The sequence below is a fragment of the Pteropus medius genome, unplaced genomic scaffold (genome assembly GCF_902729225.1).
Source record: "Pteropus medius unplaced genomic scaffold, Ma_sr-lr_union100, whole genome shotgun sequence".
Classification (NCBI taxonomy): domain Eukaryota; kingdom Metazoa; phylum Chordata; class Mammalia; order Chiroptera; family Pteropodidae; genus Pteropus; species Pteropus medius.
The window spans coordinates 12,797,216-12,815,690 of record NW_024342471.1 but is presented as its reverse complement, the minus strand read 5'-3'; positions in this window follow the sequence as shown (position 1 = coordinate 12,815,690).

The window sequence follows — 18,475 nt, the reverse complement described above, 5'->3', positions numbered from 1 at the left end:
TCTGACTGTGTCATTCCCTTGCCTAAAATTCTCCATGGCTTTTAATTTCCTTTAGATAAAGGCAAAGTTCTTTCCAAGATCGATAAAGACTCCACTGAGCCCATACTCCCATTTCTTACCACTTTCAGTGCATACTTTGGGACCAATTTCTTTCTTCTACATTTTATATTTTTGGAACCAATCAGATTTAAAAAAAGTATTTCAGGTGTCCTGTCCACTTGAGCTACTTTCCATGGTTCCCATCATTTATCTTCCAGCACCTTCGCTTGGCTCACTCTCCACCACGTAGGTCTCAGAAGTCCCTTTGTCAGGTGAAGGTAGCCCCTGGCTCCCATAGCTGTTCTAAGGCCCCCTTGGGGGGTTGAGAGCATGGAGGACTTGACTGCAGTGGAGTGCTCACACTGTGTGTAGTAATGTTTATTGTCAGACTCTTGTCCTTACAGGGGTAGGGACCACGACTGTCTGGCACAATGCCCACCACCTAGTCGATGCTCCACACATATTTGTTGAATTGCATTAATTCAACATTGAAATGCTCTGATAGATAGAGGGCACTGGGATGCAAAGGTGGGGAGTAGTTGTTTCCATGGAGGACTGTGAGGAAGGCCTTCAGAGAGGAGAAGATGTGGAGCTGAATCCTGAAAGAGATGGCTTCAGGGATGACGGGGTCCAAATGACAATGGTACTTCTAGGTTACCAATTCCCCAGCAGAGTGATAGGAGTTGGGAGCATATGGCAACAAGGTCAGCACTGAGAGTTAAGGGCAGGCTAGATGGAATGGCCAAAGTAGGGAGGACTAACCCAGACCTGGAAGCCAGGGACGGTTAGACCTTAGGTTGCTGACCTCACCCTGCTGCTCCAGCTGGATTCTCTGCTGCCTGTTGCCCTCACCTACGCCACGCCTTGTCACTCCTGGGTTGGATTGCCTATTTTCTGAATCCAGTCTTTTTCTTTCTTGGTGTATATACTCATTTTGGTGAAGCACCTTCTCTGGTTGTGTGTCTTAAAAAGAGATACATAAGAGGTAAAAAACTAAAGACTTACCATGTCTGAAAATATCCTTATTTTATTCTCACACTCAATGAATCTTTGCCTGGGAGTAAATTTTTTGTTTAGAATGAATTTTCTTTCATAATTTTGAAGCAAGTCTTTGGTAACCAGCTTCCAAAATAGCCCTCAATGATTCTCATCTCTTCCCACACTTAATAGGGTTGCCCTATGTAACCAATGGGCTATTATAGAAATGATAGTCATAAATGGCATGTAGCTTCTGCCTTGCTCTTTTAGGATCACTCTTTCTGAGGAAAGCCAGCTGCTGTGTTATGAGGACACTCAAGCAACCTTTTGGAGAGGTTCACATGGTGAGAAACTGAGACCTCTTGCCAACAGTCAATATCAACTTGCCGGTCATATGAGTGAGTGAGGCATCTCGGAAGTAGATCCATCAGCCCCAATCAAGCTTTCAGATGACTGCAAATCTGGTTATCTCATGAAAGACCCTGAGCCAGAACCACCTATCTAATCTACTCCTGAATTCCCAAGCCACATAAACTGCGAGATACAAATGTTTATTGTTTAAAGCTGTTAAGTTCTGGGTCAATTTGTTATGTGAAATGGACAGCTAATACATACTCTTTTGCTCTGTCTTCTAGTTGTTGAGAAATCTGAGACATTTCTAATTTCTGATCCTTTATTTGATCTGTTTTGTTTTTTATTTTTTTCCTCTCTGGAAGCTTACAGGATCTGCTCTTTGTATACATTGTCCTAACACTTTCCTAACATTTTATTATAATATGTCTAGTGTGAGACTATTTTCATCCTTTCCATAATTTTTTTTCCAGTGGAAACCCATATTCTTCAGTTCTGACAGATTCTCTTAGATAATTTCAGTAACTTTCTTCCTCTATGGTGCTTTCTCTTTCTAGAATCCTTATCATTTAGAGTATGGACATCTTTGACTGATTCTGTAATTTTCTCATCTTTTATCTCCCATTTTACACTTCATGTTTTTGCTCTGTTTTCTGGGGGAATATCTTCCTCCCTTATATTCTAACTCTTATTTTGAGTTTTATTTAAACTGTTGCATTTAAAGTTTCTAAGACCCTTTTTATGTGTTCTGAATGTTCCTTTTTGTTTTATTCTATACTCGTTTGATGCAATCTCTTTTCTTATCTCTCTAAAGATACATTATATATATATATATATATATATATATATATATAATGTAATATGTACTTTTTTTGGTAGCAGCTCTATTGAGTTATAATTCACACAACATAAAATTCACCCATGTAAGTGTACAATTCAAAGATTTTTAGTATAGTCACAAAGTTGTGCAATCGTCACTACAATTGATTTTAGAACATTTTTATCACCCATGAAAGGAACTCTGGACTCTTTGGTCATCACCCCTCACTACCCTCATTCCTACTCAGGCTTAGGCAATCACTAATCTACTTTCTGTCTCTATTTGTCTGGTCTGGACACTTCATATAAATAAGTTAACATTTTTTTAATAGCATATTTTCTGCTTTTTCCTAGTAGCTACTTGCCCTGCATTTGTTTGCTTTTGTCTGTATTTTCCATATCTGGGGCCTTTCTCAGACATTTGTTGTTCCTCGGTTGTTTATTCTTATTGAAGAAGGGGACGCTAAACACTTTGATTGGACACTTTGAGTGTGAGGGTGGGACTTGTTGACTCTGAGCTTCCCCATTGGGTGATCTGTGGCTTATTTGGTAGAGCAACCTCAAAGGTCATTTTTAGATCTGTCTTTTTAGGATGACTAGATTCCTAGAGAAGATTCTTTCAGTCTTTTACCTGGAGGTAAAGTTTTGGCTATCAGTGTTCTGAGAGCCAAGTGGGAAAACGGCATGGGAAGGTCTCAGTGTCTAATGTGTGTAGATTCACTTGATTTTCCTGTTTTCAGTAAGGAACCCTGCTGCCAGCAGGGCCTGGTGTCCTTATTCTAGAGACTGTTTGTCTTACATTCTCTGGAGAAAAGTTCTCCACTCATCCGCTGAGATAGGTCAGGGACAATTTCTTCTCTGGGAAAGAGCAGGGGAGAAGATCTAGGGATCTAACTGCTTCTTGAAAATATTTTAAATCAATTTTATTTTATATTTATTTGACAAATATTTATACAACTACTACTGTGTTCCAGATACTTTTTAAGTTTTTAAAGTTTTATTGTGGTAAGAACACTTCACATGAGCTCTACCCTCTTGACAGATTTTAAAGTGTAGAATATCGTATTGCCAACTATAGGCACTAATATACAGCAGATCTCTAGAACTTATTCGTCTTGTATAACTGAAATTTTATACCCACTAATTAGCAACTTCCCACTTCTCCCTCCCTCCAGCCCCTGGCGACCACTATTGTATTCTCTGTTTCTGTAAGTTTGACTATTTTAGATATCTCACGTAAGTAGAATCGTGCAGTATTTGTCCTTCTGTGACTGACTTATTTCACTTAGCGTAATGTTCTCAAGCTTCATCCATGTTGTTGCATATTGCGATTTTTTCTTCTCTTTTTAAAGATGAATAGTATTCCACTATATGTACATACTACATTTAAAAAATCCATTTGCCCATTGATGGACATTTAGGTTGTTTCCATATTGTGACTATTGTGAATAGTGCTACAGTGAACATGGGAATGCTAATATCGCTTCGACATACTGACTTCAATTCCTTTGGCTATATACCTAGAAGTAGGATTGTTGGATCATATTGTAGTTCTATTTTAGTTTTTTGAGATACCTCTATACTGTTTTCCACAGGGGCTGCACTGTTTTACATTTCTAGTCAGGTACTTTTTAAAGCTTTTTATAGATTCTCCTTTTAGATCTTTTTAACTCCCCACTTACAGTGGTATTTGAGCCTTTCAATTTCTCAGCCTTTTGAAAATTTCAAGGTGAATCGGGTTGGATTTCAGCTTTCCCCACTGCTGGCTTAGGATCCAGTTTAGGTCCTTCAAGAAGTAGACACCATGATGGGATTGAAGGTGCGAGAGATTTATTGGGGAAACACTTCTGGGATAAAATGTGGGGTAAACTGAAGGAGTCTGGGAAAGCTGTTAAATTACGAAACAGTTCTGACCACTTTGGAGGAGAGAGGGGAAGAGGGGGAAAGTTGGGTAGAAAAAAGCAGTAGAGTGCTTGCTGTGTAGTTCCAATAAAGCCAGCAGAGAGTTCTTCAGTCTAAGCCAACTGTCAGAGGAGCCTCATGTCTCTCAGGAATTGACCTGCCTGTGTATCTCTGCTGTGCTCAGCCAGCGGCTGGGAGTGAATATGGTGATGGATTCAGAGCGTTGCTGCTGGGGCAGCTGATCGATTACCCTGAAGTTGGAGATCTGAAAGGCACATTCTCAGCTGCCACATAGCCATATGGAAGGCACTAGTTCCCTTCCAAACTCTCCAGTAAAGCAATAGCAAAGGTATTTTCTTTAAAGGTGTGACCCTGAAGGATGGAGAGAATAGGAAAAGCAATAGCAACAAAGTTTAGATAGAAAGTTGGATATATGTTTTTAATTTGTCATATTTACCCAGAAATCCTTCAAGATAATTTATTTTAGTTCTCTTTATTCTCTCATAGATTCAGTCAAGACTACAAATTTCCTTCTGAGTGCTACTTTGGCTTCACTCTCTCTCACTCTTCCCCCAGGTTAATATGTAGTCCTTTACAGTTGTGACAAATATAGCCAGTTAGTGACAGTGGTATGTAACAGCCTGTATGATCTAATGTTTTATATCTGAGTGTGGTGTTGTTGAAGAGTAATCTTCATGACAGGGGCTATTGTACATCTGCACAGAATGGCTCACTAGAGCCAGTGGGGTCATTTCAGTTCTGTTCAACCAATATTCCCTGTGCTCTACCAAGTGCCTGGAACTGGGAACATAGAATGAATAGAGATATGCATCCTGACTATAACAACATAGGACAGTAAGTGCTACAATGAGGTAGCACAGCGTACTGTGGCAAAATAAGTGATGGGCACCTAACCCTTGGGTTCACAGAAGTCTTCTGGGAGGAGATAGTTGAGTCTTAATGGAAAAGTAGGAATAGGAAGGGTATTTTAAACAGAGGAAACACCAAGTAAAGAGGTATAGTGTGAAATGTCAGAGTGTATTATGGAAGCTCTGAGTAGTTCAGTGTTATTATTGGAGCATACAGTACAAAGAACAGGGGTGAGAGATGTGGCACACTGACCCAAGGATTGTGGACATATTAAGGAGTTGGGGGCTTGTTTTGAAGGTGATGGCTTCTCTCTTCATTTCTGGAAGTTTGGGCAGTTCCATGAGGCTGTCATTATCTTTCTCCCCAGTACCCCAGGTCTTTCTGGGGATCTTGCAGATGCCAGAGGTATAGGGCTTGGCTGACTGTGGCCATCTTCCCATGATCTTGCTGTCCTAACGTTTCATCCTGTCAGATGAAGCTGTGCCACCTCACTCTACCTCCTCTCCCTAATTAGATAACTTCGAAACTTTATCTTTTTGCTGGCATCACCTCTCTCTGAGGCCCCCACATCGGAGCTTGCTAAATTGCACTCTACACTCTCTACCTGGCAGGAAGCAGGAGGCTGGGACCCCCTGCCGACCCCAGCCTCTGTTGTCTGGCTTTGAGGAGAATACTTGCTCAGATTTTCCCAAGTGCCCCAGGAATCACCTGTTTACAAGAGGGGTGTTGAGAGGGGAAGTGTGATAGGAGTCAGACAGACCTGGTGCTAATCCTTGCGGAGGTGCTTACCTGCTGGGTGACCTTGGGCGAATTCTTGCTTTAATGAGCAAGCATTAGCTGATGCCCTCTCTGTGCACAGCTGTATGCTGGGCTCTGGGGAAACAAGATACTCTAGGGTAGACAGACAGACCAAGGGAGGACTGAGGTGCTGTGTGAGCCAAGGAAGATGCAAGCCCTCCCCTTACTTGAGAAGGAAAGCATTATTATGACTCTATAGTTGAGAAAATTGGGACTTGAAGAGGTCACATGACTCACATAAAGTCCCTGTAGCTGTATTCTGCTGTACAACAGCTACAGTCTCCTGTCCCCAAAGTCTGCCCAATGTCATAGTGGCAACAGCAGCAGCGGCCCACAGACCCACTTTCTACTTCCATTGACTGATTCCGTCTTCCTGTAGAAGGATGGGAAGTTTCAGTGAGCCCATAGGGATGGAGAACGCCCTGGACCTTTGGGAAGGCCCACTTGAAATGGGCAGGGAGGATGTGTTGGCGGCCTGAGATAATTTCAGCCTCTTTCTTTCTTCACCCACAGGACAGTGGCTCCCATGTCCCTGGGCCCTGGGCAGTGGTACCCACAGTTAAGGTCTTTTGGAGGACACCATTAGGGCTTCTCTTCTTGGCATATCTGACCAGCAGGGCTGGGTGTGTACTCTGGGCTGTCAGGAAGAGTTATCTCCAGACAGCCCCTCGGCCTGCCTGCTTTCTCCTCCACGTTCCTCTCCTAATTCATTTTCCGCCTTTAATGTACTGTTGTGGAGCTTCCTCTCCCATTAGGGCCTGTAATGTGCACCGATTCCCTTCAGCTTGACTGCCCTTAATAGGCAGCGTAAATAGAATTTAGTGTGGCGTGCACTAACATCTCTATCCATTGTCCAGAGATTAAATACTTGCCACCGATGGTTCATGCATCATCAGCCTCAAGCCCAGTTTCATAGCTCCCAACCAAAGGAGGATATTAAATTAATTTGCAGGTTGCTTTAGCAAAACCTAACAAAAAAACCTCCAAGGGAGAAGGAGGGGGGCCTGATGCATCTACCCACCATCAATCATGGGGTGGGGGTGGGAGTTGTTAGAAACCAGGGATGGGGCCCTTGTCTGTCTGGGACTGGGTCTCTCTGAGGACCCCACTGCTTGGCTGTCTACTTCCATCACAGTCCCCAAGGCTTGGTCCATGTCCAGCCCTTCTTTCAGCTTTGGAATCTGGCCTGAGGTGTGGAGCAAGAGATGGAGAAAGAGATGTGGGAACTGTGGAGCCCGAGTCCAGAATGCAGAGGCTACTTTCTCCTTCTTAGGGGTGTAGCCAGAGCACAGCAAGTGAAATGCCCCCATAGTCTGGGTGAGGGAGACCCCTGGAACCTCCCTGTGAGATGGTAGGGGTGGGAGTCAGTCAGGCTCTGGCTGGGGCATTTACAGGTCTTTTTTCATTGGATAGTTGTTTGCGTCATGGGCCAGTCACATGGGGTGACCGGCCTGCAAACAGACAATGATGAGACAGAATCCCTGTCCTTTGGCTCTGTCTACCTGAAAGCAGGTGGGAGAGTTTGACTCACCTGGGCATAGTTGGAATGGAAGTTCCAGGTTGTGAATAGATTGAAGGGGTTAGTCACTCTACCAACAGGAATGGCAGATACGCGACAAGCATGCCACCATCCTCTGTATCACTGCCCTGGAAGTCATCACTAATTAATTAATGGACTTTTCCCAGTGAGAGACAAAAGCCGGAGGATCCTTTTCGGCACAGTACACAACAGCAGCTATACACTAATGGGCTGGAGCTGGCCCAGGAGAGTTCTGAATGACTGTTGAGTTGGAAAGAATTGTGTTTAACCTGGGGTGTCCCTGGCAGACTGGGCATGGCCACCCAGGAAGACCTAAGCTTGGCCCATGTGGCCATTTTTCCTGATAAAAACTGATAGAACCGGCTAATTACTTGTTCAACTCCAAACCAGGCTCTTGCTACTTCCCAGGGTTGAGCAGGCATGGTGGGTGTGGGGAGCCTTTTCTTTTCTCAGATCTTAGCAGATGCTTCGTGTCTACCGTCCTGCCTTGCCCTGCATCACAGGAACATGGTGGGTCCCTGTGGCTTTGGAGGTGAGGTGAGGCGAGGGAGGAGTCCTGAGTGGTGGCACAAGACTCCACTGTGGGCTGCCTATTGCTCCCTGATGAGCACCTTCACCAGTGGCCTCCACTCTCGGTGGTTTATTAATAGCTTTTAACACGATCATTTGGACTAATTGAAAATGGGAGCGATGCTAATATGCCCCTAACATTTCATTCCTTTTTTATTTAAAAAAGATGCTAAAAGCATTTATTGAGTAGTTTCTGAGGAAAAGAAATAAAAAGGTCTCCCCTCTGGCCACTGCAATAGCGTGATACCCTGTCAGCACCTCACGCGGGCGGTTCTTGTGTTCATTAGTGTGATTTAAGGTACCCAGGTGACCCTGTTATAAAGCTATCAGTGCGAGCTGCTTGGGGACATCCTTTGCTCACTGTGAGCTCTGCGTGGTCCTAAATGTGGAGAATGGATAGGGCGGAATGAGGGCACTTTGGCTCTTGTCCCTTCACTGTGCCCCTTTGTGTGGTCTGGGTATGATCGTGGTACAGGCACTGCTATGGGAATAAATGTGTGTGTGTGTTTTTTCATGTTGTTTTGTTTTTCTGATTGGGATTTAAAGTCCTGGGAGGGTGAGGTCTGATTAACCTAGTTTAGAGTTAGTGCCCATTTCTTAGTCAAAGAGAACGGGGTGCTGGTTATCCTCCATTTGTGTACCCTTCTCCCACGTCCTGTCTCTGCCCTTCTCTGGGTCCCAAAAGGCTGAACCCCTAGACATGCTTATGGGCCTCCCATCGGGTTTGGCCAGTGGGAGGCATTGGCAGGAGATCAGAGGGTGGGAGAAGAGAGAGGTTTGGGTCTTCCTTCCACACTCCTTTCCTGCTCCAGGATTTCACTAGCTCTAGCAGTCACTGTGGGACTCTGTGTCCTGCCGGACAATCCTTTTCTGTAGTCCCAGCTCTCCCTTCAGCCATAAGGGTGGGAACAGTGTCCCACTGCTGCCTCTGCAAGCAGTCCCTTCATCAAAGTTGTGGCTTTGATTCCAGTTATCATGGTGGGAGATGATCACGATTCCCTGAAAGGTGATCCTGACGTCATTATCCAAAGAAAGGAGAGTGAGTGCTGGCTGGTCCTCAAATCTTCAACTGCCCTTCATATTCTGGATCCACTCTTGGCCATAGGCTGAGCCACAAATTTGGCTTTTGCTTCCCTTTGGGCGTGCGTTTTTGCGACTGGTCTTTGGTTCAGTCTGCCTCTGGCCATTGGGGAAGTGACTCTGCTCAATCAAGTCCTTATCTCACTACAGGTCCTCTGGTCTTATTCCAAGCATGAGATCGTGTGCCTGTGGTTCCAGTGGGGATGGCTCTGGATCCCCATCATTCCAGAGCCACTTCACAAAACTGTCACTTCCATATATGACGCCCTCTTAGAACTCTCCCGAGATGGCCTGATTCAGCCGTTCTCGCATTGAGCACATCAGAACAAATACTAGTGGCCATGTGCTGTTTCCAGAATCACTTCCGCCCTCAGAGGATCAGTGTTTGCCTTTGACAGGGCTTTCTGCAAAGCTCTGAAGGCCACAGGCAGTACTGTCAGAATAACTGCAGGGCTTTCCAGGGGATCCCTTTGAGGCCAACACTGGGATATGGATGAACTGGTGGCTGTGTGTGTGTTTGTGTGCATGTGCATGTGTGCACGTGTGCATGAGTGTGTGTTCTTGACAAGAGCTCATATGGGAAGGGGAAAACTCACCAAAGGAAAGCTCTCTGGACCCATCTTCCAGGGGAAGGAAGTCCCTAGGATTCACTGTCTCAGATCTTACCTCATCCTGGCTGGGGGACAGCCAAGGACAAGCTGAGGACCCTCTAAGAGCACCGGAGGCTGGACCAAGTCAACAAGCATCCACTTCGTGCTGTGCCAGGCACTGTGTTAGACTCTGGAGGTAAAACGTTGACTTAGATACCGGCTACTTCTAACTTTGCATTGATTTTGAGGTTTTCTTGGGTCCTCAGTATCTTTATCTGTAATAGGACTGATGTCCTCTGAGAGTCCTGAGATTCTGTGGTTCTGTGAGTGGAGAAACCTGGGGTTCTCGACTCTGGCACTATTGGCATTTTGGGTTGGATAATTTTTTATTGTGGACTGTCCTGTGTCTTGTGGGATGTTTAGCAGCATCACTGGCCTCTACCCACTAGATACCAGAGCATCCCAACACCCGTAATCCTGTCTGACAATCAAAAATGTCTCTAGACCTTGCCAAATGTCTCCTAAGGGGCAAAATTGTCCTGAGTGAGAACTGCTGATCTAGAATGATGATTGAAGCTCACATGTGCCTGGCCAGGGGTTTTCCCAGGACCCTCTTAGTAAACAGACTTGGACTTCGTCATAGGTCTTATAATCCTCACACTGAGGCATGGGGCCTCGGCCTGCACCATCCTAGCTTCATGAAGCAGTGGAATCTTGTCCTCAAGTCTTTCCTGCTCCAGGGACTGAGATCTCATTTATTCAATGATCAGATAAGGTCTAAACCTGACAACTAGAAACCCAGCCCTGTGGGTTGAGAGAGGGACCCAAAGGGCATGGGGGGAAGGAACTGAGCCTTTGGTGATCAGGGGTGGTCACATCTTGGTGTGCACTTAAGCAAGTTCTTAAACTTTTCATGTCTCAGTTTTTGATCTTCAAAATGGAGGAGATAATGGTAATCTGCTTCATAGGATGCTTAGATCAGTCAGGATCCCGGAAGGACATAAATGGCACACTTAAAAGGATTCTTCAAGAGGTCATACCAAAGGGGCCGTTTACGTGGTATGGGTAGGATTAAGGATGGTGAGGCCACATGGGCTAGCAAGAGCAGAGAACAATTACTCTCCTATCTGACCAGGTTGAAGGGGCAGGGAAGGAAAGTTGGAGCCTTGGAACCCCTCCTCCTCGCCCCACCTAGATCTGGAGTGTAGGGGAATACAGCCATGGCTGGAATCCCCAAGTCTCCTTTCATCTCTTCCAAGTGCTTCTCATCGCCAGGAAGTACCCACCGCTGGAGGGCAAGGGCATCAGGGTGACAGAGAAGGTGGAGGTCAGCTCTGTGGGGTACTGAACATGTCAGAAAATGTCAGAGATTAGATCTGGACAGAAGGTGGGGGTGACACGCAGCCAGCACAGTTGTTAGGAAAATGAATACGTGGATATTTGTGAAGCACTTAGAATGGTGCTTAGCACATAGGAAGTGTTTGCTAAGCGAAATCTCTGTGCTAGACTCAGGGGCTATAATACACATTCAATAAACTTCTGTAGCCCCTCCTGGGCCCCTTTACTCTAGAAAGGTCCCAGGCTCTTCGTCTGGAACTGGGAAGACTAGCCTAGGCTGTGGTGTAGTCCCCTTTGGAAGATGGTAGCCCAGGCCGCCCCCGCCCCCCAAGATGCATCAGTGGAAGCTCACGCTGGGCCTCTTAAGCCTTGCCTGACACAGCCATCTGGCTTCACCATGCATCCCTCAGCCTTGCTCCGTGTCTCCTGCCTCCCCTGGTTCCTTTTGGCTCTGACTCTATAGGTGTGCCAGAAGCTGGGAGGCCTCAAAGGCCCCGTCTCAGGGAGAAGGTGGCCCAGCCTCTGTCCTGCCCTTAGAGTCCCTTTGGCACTGGATTTTTCATGATGTGCTGGTGGGATTCTCCTTTGCTTTTGTGAGTCCCTTTTCTGCAGCTCTGTAAGTATAGGATGGTGAGCCCCAAAGGGGTTCCTGCGGGGCCTGTGCTCCCAGCTGTCTACTTAGGTGTCCCATCAAGGGACCAAGCATCAGAGAGGGTGTCACAGAAGGAGAGAGTCAGAGGAAGACAGGAGGCAACATCTCATGAGCTTTCATGCTTTATCCATCATGGCTGTGACTGTGGGCTGTCCTGCAGGTGGAATTTGGGCTCCCCTCAGTCCCAGGGCCCATTTATTTGAAGTGAGCTGGAGGTGCTGTGAGCTGGGGCTGGAGCCCTTTTCCATTCAGCTCCAAAAGAGGTGCTGTGTGGTGGGCCTGGGTTCAGTTCCTGGGGCTGGCACAGGGAGGGGAGTGTTCCTAGTCCTCTCACCAGCTCACTCCTGCCCCATCCATGGCTCAGGGGAGCCCTGGACACTCTCCCAGCTCCAGCTTGTTCTAGGGTTGCTAGATAAAACAAAAGATGTCCAGTTAAATTTGGATTTCAGATAAATAGTGAAATTGTTCAGCATAACTATATCCCAAATGTTACATGAGACAAACCTATGCTGAATAATGATTTATTATTTATCTGAAATTCAAATTTAACTAGGTATCCTGTTTCATTTTATTTCATTTTTGGTTTGCTTGTTTGCTAAATCCGGTAACCTTGCCCCTGTTCTGTCTCTGGCCTGTACCCCTCCATCCACTGGCCCCTAGAAGTAGGGGTTTCACTGTGCCCTCCCCTTACTCCCTTGTTCTCTCACTCCAGTATCTGAGCTTGAAGAACTCTGAAATGGGGCCACTTCAGACCCATGAAGCCCCCAGTGCTGGTGGGCCGAGCCCTGGCTCCCATTGACCTTTGCCTGGTTTAGGGGTGATGGAGGTGCATGGAATGGGGCTGGACACCCCACAAGCTATGGAGCTGTGATAGCACCACTGACCTTCCCATTGAAGCCTGCACTGCAGGTCTGACCACGTGCAGGCTTCATGTTCAGCATTTGACTCGCCTTATTTCCTCTCACCCTCCCACAGCTCTGGGAGGATGGTGCTGATAGTATCTTCGTGTACCTTAGCAAACCAAGGCACAGAGAGAGTAAGGGCTGGCCAAGGTCACACAGCATGCTGGTACATGGTAGAGCTGAGTTTGAATTCAGGTCTGACTCCAGGGCTGAGGTTTAAGCTACTGGACCTCACTGCCTTGCCTCCCTTTCCAGGTCCTGGCCTTCCCGCTTCTGAGGGTATCATCAGGCCTGGGGTCATTGTGTAGAGGGGGCTGTAGCTCAGGAAGGAGGCTGGCTTAGGAACGTTTTCCACATGCCCCCCACAGCCCCCGCCCTGTGCAGCTGTGTAATGAGCCCACATCTGTTACCACCACATGTTGCTTAGCACTACGCAGATGTAAAGTCTCAATTTTTCTAATTAGCAGCAACACGAAGTCTATCTTAATTTTCTCCTCCCCTCCCTCTAATAAACGTGATATTAACAAGGTTACACGTCTGCGTTTTGCTGGGTGTAATTGAATCAGATTGCAGATTTGATTAGTGGGTGTGGGGTGCTAGGGTCTGGTCAGGATGAGGGGCTGGGGGAAGGAAGGAGCTGTGTCCTAGCAGTGGACGGGCTTCAGGATGGAAATAAAGAAGAAAGAAGAAAGCAAGAGGAGGGAAAAGAGGCAGAGAAGGAGAAAGGCGGAGGGAAAGAGACAAGTAGAGAGTGGGAGAGATAGGCAAAGATGGGTAGTAGACAAAAAAAATCCCAGAATAATAGAGAGGAAGGAGGAAGAGAGAAAGAATAAAGGAGAGAGAGAGAAAGTGGGGAAGGCAGAGAGTGGGTGAGAGACAAAGACACAGTGAGGTGGGGGTGGAGACAGAGGGAGAGGAAAGAGAGAGAAAGACACAACGCACACACGCGCGTGCGCACACACACACACACACATGCAGAGTGTGTGAGTGAGCAATAGACAAAGAAAGAGGAAGACAGAGGGTCAGAAGCAGAGAGGAGAAGCAGTAAATTCTTGTTCCCTGCTCAGACCTTCCTGCTAAGGACCTGGGCAGGGCTCCACCCAGGGGGCTCAGGGAGGGCCTGGATTGACGTGGGCCAGGCAGCCACAAAACCATCCCCACTCCTGCCCAGCCTGCATTGCTACTGCTGAGCCTGAGAGCTTTGTAGGCCTGAGTCCTGGTCCTGGCTTTCTCTGGGTGACCAAGTGTCAGTTCCCCTCCCTGAGTCTCACTTTCTCCATCTGTAAAAAGTGGCCTCTAAGTCCCACTCCCTACTGAAAGTCTGAGATTCTCTGGAGTCTCCCTGTCCCAACCCCAATCCACCCTACTTCAACTGGGAAACCTGGAGGGGTAAATGGCAAAGGTTCTGTTACTTGCAAAAGCCTCATGGTTCATGCCTGCAGCATCCCTTGCAAAGGGGCACCCTGGACAGAATGGGGAGTGTGTGTGTCTGTAGTGGACTCTCTTGTCTCCAGTGCACCTCTAAGTTTTCTATACTGTGTGATGCCTGTTTCAGCAATGGTGGACACCCCCACCCTTTCTGTGGCTTTCCACTGGGTAAACCCAAGTCTCTGGTCATTCATTCTGTGCTCACTGCTCCGTCCCTCTCCAACATCCTCTCATATTTCAATACCCGGTTCACGGCTGTGCCTGGAGCACTGCTTGCTCTTTCACATCTCCACGCCTTCGCTTACTGTGGTTCCCTTGGCCTGGGATGCCCTTCCCTACCTTCTCTGCCTTGCCCTGTCGAATCTTAACTCAAATGTTATTTCCTGCTTGGGACCTGCCCTGATGGACTGAGGAACTGGCTTCTTCCTGTGTGTGATCGCACGCTTCTTTCCGTGTTTTATAGTGTCAGATACCTATCTATGCATTTAGGGGACCATTCTCACACACTGTTTCTACCACTGTACCTGGCTGGCACCTGGTGGGTGCTTAGTGTGTGTCTGTGAAAGTGTGATCAAGTGTGTGCATGCACAAGTGGCGGAGTGTGCAGGAGGAGGGCCGTGGTGGCTGTGGCAACGTGGCAGTGCTGCATTCCTACTGTGACAATTTCTCCCGCTGATGACTCAGTCCCCAGGGCCTTGGGAGGCGCTGAGAGGCTTCTGTCAAGGGGCAGTGGCTTTTCCCCCCTCGCTTAAATGAGATATGAATAATTGATTTGCCTCCTGAATAATTAATCAGATATTCAATAAGGAAAGTAATTGTTTGGCACGTCCCCATGGATGGCGTGGCTCAGCCGCTGCCCCACTCAGGCTAGGAGTCTGGCGGGGGTTATGGGCCCATAAGGAGCCCAGTGCCAGCTGGGGGAGGTCACCTTGTCCAACACTCTGACACTGCCGTCTGGCTCACCATCCCCTGAGAGGCCACTGCCTGCCTCCATATGCCAGCCAAGACTTGGGTCTTACAGTCCCTCTTACCCAAGTTGTGTTTTTGTTACGGCTCCTTCGCTGCTCATCCCAGCTCCTCATCTGATGCCAGCACCCCCTTGGACACCTTCCCCTCCAAAGGATGCTTTGGTCCAGGTGCCAGTGAGGGGGCTGTGGGTAGGCCACACTCCCCCAATCGCAGCTCCTCTTTCTCCTTCACACTAGTGCAAACCTGAGTGGTATTGTCCACTGTCTGTGCTGCGGATCCAGGGTCTTTAGAGGGGTGACCGCTAGGAGGGCCACATAGGTAGCTGACTAACGATGGCTGTGCACTGAGCCCAGGAAAACCCTCAGGAGTGCCTCCTCCTGGGCCTCCTTGGGCTTGCCCCTCTTCTTCTAGGTCCTCTGAGTGGCTGTCTACCTCTTCACGGACCCACCTGTATCTAGTGACCTATCTCTTTCCCCAGGAACGTACTTCCACAATTCTGTTTCGGAGAACAGCTCCCTTGGGGGCTTCAGCCCAGAATGATGGCCTTGGATGCTCTAGTACTCACCAAAGAATTAGGGGGTGTCTTGGGGCCCCAGTTCTGCCCTCGGCAGGGTGGGCTATCCTAGTGGAGTTCCTTTGTGATTCTGTTTATGAGTTACAGTTACTTCTATGTGTTGAGCCAAACACATGTACACGTGCCCTACACACCACGCAAACACACACACCAGATACACATATGCAAACACAGATGCCTACATACCATACACTTCACACAAACCACACACACAGCAGATGCACACAGACACAGACACATGCAGACACATATGCCATACATACCATATATATCACACAAACATGCCAGATACATTACACACAGACACACCACACATGTAAACATATCCGTGATACACACTATACACACATCACACAATCATACACACACATCACACATGCTGTGCAGGCATACTGCACACGTAAGCACATGTCACAAACAGCACATACACATCACCTAAACACCCACACAACTCCACCACCCACACAGACACACACTGACCCCCACACCCCGTCTTCCAGAAGTTCTACATTAATCCTCAGAGGTGGAGCACTGAAATCTATAAGGAGGAAGAGGGTTCTCTGCCGCCTCTGAGATTGCTCTCTCAGTCACAGGACTGTGCAGAGGTGTTTTCCTTTTCTCCCTCAGCCCCTCCCAAGGAACCTTCCAGGTCTGCTGGGCATAAGGATGCAGCTCAGTTTTGGGGCCTCCACCTCTTAGCAGCTACTCCCTCAGGCTGAAGAGGCCAAGAGTTGGAACTGCTGCTGTGGGAAGGGCCTGAGAGCACTTGCCCTCAGAGAGAAGGGAAAGGAAGGCTCCGGCTTCCGGATGGAGATAGGAGGATGATGTTGGTTGAGTGGAGCTCAGCTCAGCTGAAAAGGGAACGGGACACTGGTGAGTAAAGAGGAAAGAGCCTGATGGGTTTCTGTGTGCATGTGTGTAGCGGTGTGTGTGCAGATGTGTGTGAAGGCATGTGTGTACATGTGTGCTTGTGCATAGGTCTGCCTTTGTAGGTGCATGTATGTGTGCGCAAGTGCATATGTGTAGGTGTGTACGTGTACATGCGTGTGTCTGTGCACACACACATGCACACCAGACCCCTTGGGTGCAGGAGTGCCCAGCAGCTCCAGTTTGCCTCTCCCAGTCTTGCCTGTCCCACTGTTCTTGGACTTTTGTGTGTTTCCTTCAGGGCGGGGTTGCAAAGGCCACTGGAGCTACCCCATGAGACCTCTGTCTGTCTCCCACCGAATACCTGGTTTGTGACTGCTCACTCGACCTCACTGGGCCAACACACAGATGGCTGAGTCAGGACACTAATGGAGGGTGGCTGGGCTGGGCATGGGACATAGGCCAGAAATGGAGAGGCAGCTGGAAATCTGCGTGGAGCCCCCAGGCCCTCATCTGGATCTGAAACAAAGTGGCCAGCAGGTTCTGCATTTATTTATCCGACAAGTATTTACTGAGCACCTTCTGTGTGCTAGGGACTGTTTAAGACACTAGGGGTACAGCAGTGAGCAAAAAGAAGAATCTCTGGGCCCTCATCATAGTGGAGGAGATAACGACGAGAGAAACGTATATAGTATGTTGGACAATGGTCATTGCTGAAGAGAACCAATAAAGCAGGGAAGAGGATATGAAATGTTAGGGCAGGACAATATTTTTGGCAGGGTGATATTTTTCTGGATCAGCCAGGGGCCAGAGAGAAAAATAGAGACCACATTAGGTATTTCTAACACTCTGGTTCCAAACCCCTCTAGGGGATTTAAGTTGGAAATCGGGTTACTTGAAGAAAGAGCAGAGACACTCAGCAGGGAATGCAAGGTCACCTGGAGATTAGCAACAGGGGAAAGCTGCCACCACCCCGGGCCTGGAGAGGGTACATCTTGAGTGATAGCCAGCCCTGGGGGTGGCTTTCATTGTCCAGCTATGCAAGTGACTTTCATCCTGGGAGCAACTTTAGGGTGCCACCAGCTTCTGACTGAAGCCCCTTGGGGTGTGCCTTGCCACAAATCACCTTGGTGTCTTTATTAGGAGAATGTGGGTTATAATGCTAACCTCTCAAGATGAATATGCAATGAAATCTCCACCATTTTATCAGTGGGAAAGCTCTGCATACGTAATTAGGGATTTGCCCTCTGAGCCAGCCACCGAGAATGTCCCGGAGTCAGATAAAAATCAGTCTTCATGGTGTGTGTGTTATGTGCCATTGAGTGGGCTCCATCTCCTGGCGACCCTATGAATGAGTGACGTCTGCAATGCCCTGTCCTCAACAGCCCTGCTCAGCTCCTGTGGACTTAACTATGGCTTCTTTTTTGGAGTCAATTTGTCTTGTACTTGGTTTTCCTCTTTTCCTGCTGCCTTCTATTTTTCCCGGCATTATTGTCTTTTCCAAAATCCCTGCCTTCTCATGATGTGCCTGAAGCAGGACAGCTTCAGTTTTAACATTTGCCTCCAGTGAGGTTTCAGACTTAATTTGCCCGAGGACCCACTTGTTCATCTTTCTGGCGGTCCAGGGCATCCGCAGAGCTCTCCTTCAACACCACACTTCAAATAAGTCAAGTTTTTCCTATCAGCCCTCTTCACTGTCTAACTTTGGCATGTGTTCATAGTAGTTGGGAACACGAGGGTGTGGATGATTTTAGCTTTGGTCTCTGATGAGACATTTTTACTCTTGGTGATCTTTTCTAATTCTCCCATTCTTCCCCTTCTGCATCTCAGCCTTCTCTTGATTTCTTGGCTGCAGTCTCCATTTGAATTAATGACTGCACCAAGGTAAGCAACCTTCAGAGTACCCCATTTAAATAAGGCAGGTGTCCCCACACCTACCACTATAAAACAGTCCTAGACAAAAGACCTTCCTCGGCATGAGCTTGGCGGAAAGTCCTTGGAAACAGTCAGCTCTAATTCTAGATTCACCTGGTGCTTTCCATGGGCAATGGCAGCCGGTACACCCAGACAGAGCAGGGGTTTTCTGAGACACTTGGTTTTTCTAAAGGAGAGGAATGGGGGCGGGCAGTCAGATAGATCTGTGGATGCTGAGCTCAGAGCCTACAGAGGGTGCTGCTGACATCCTATCTTGTATCTTCTGGGCCTACT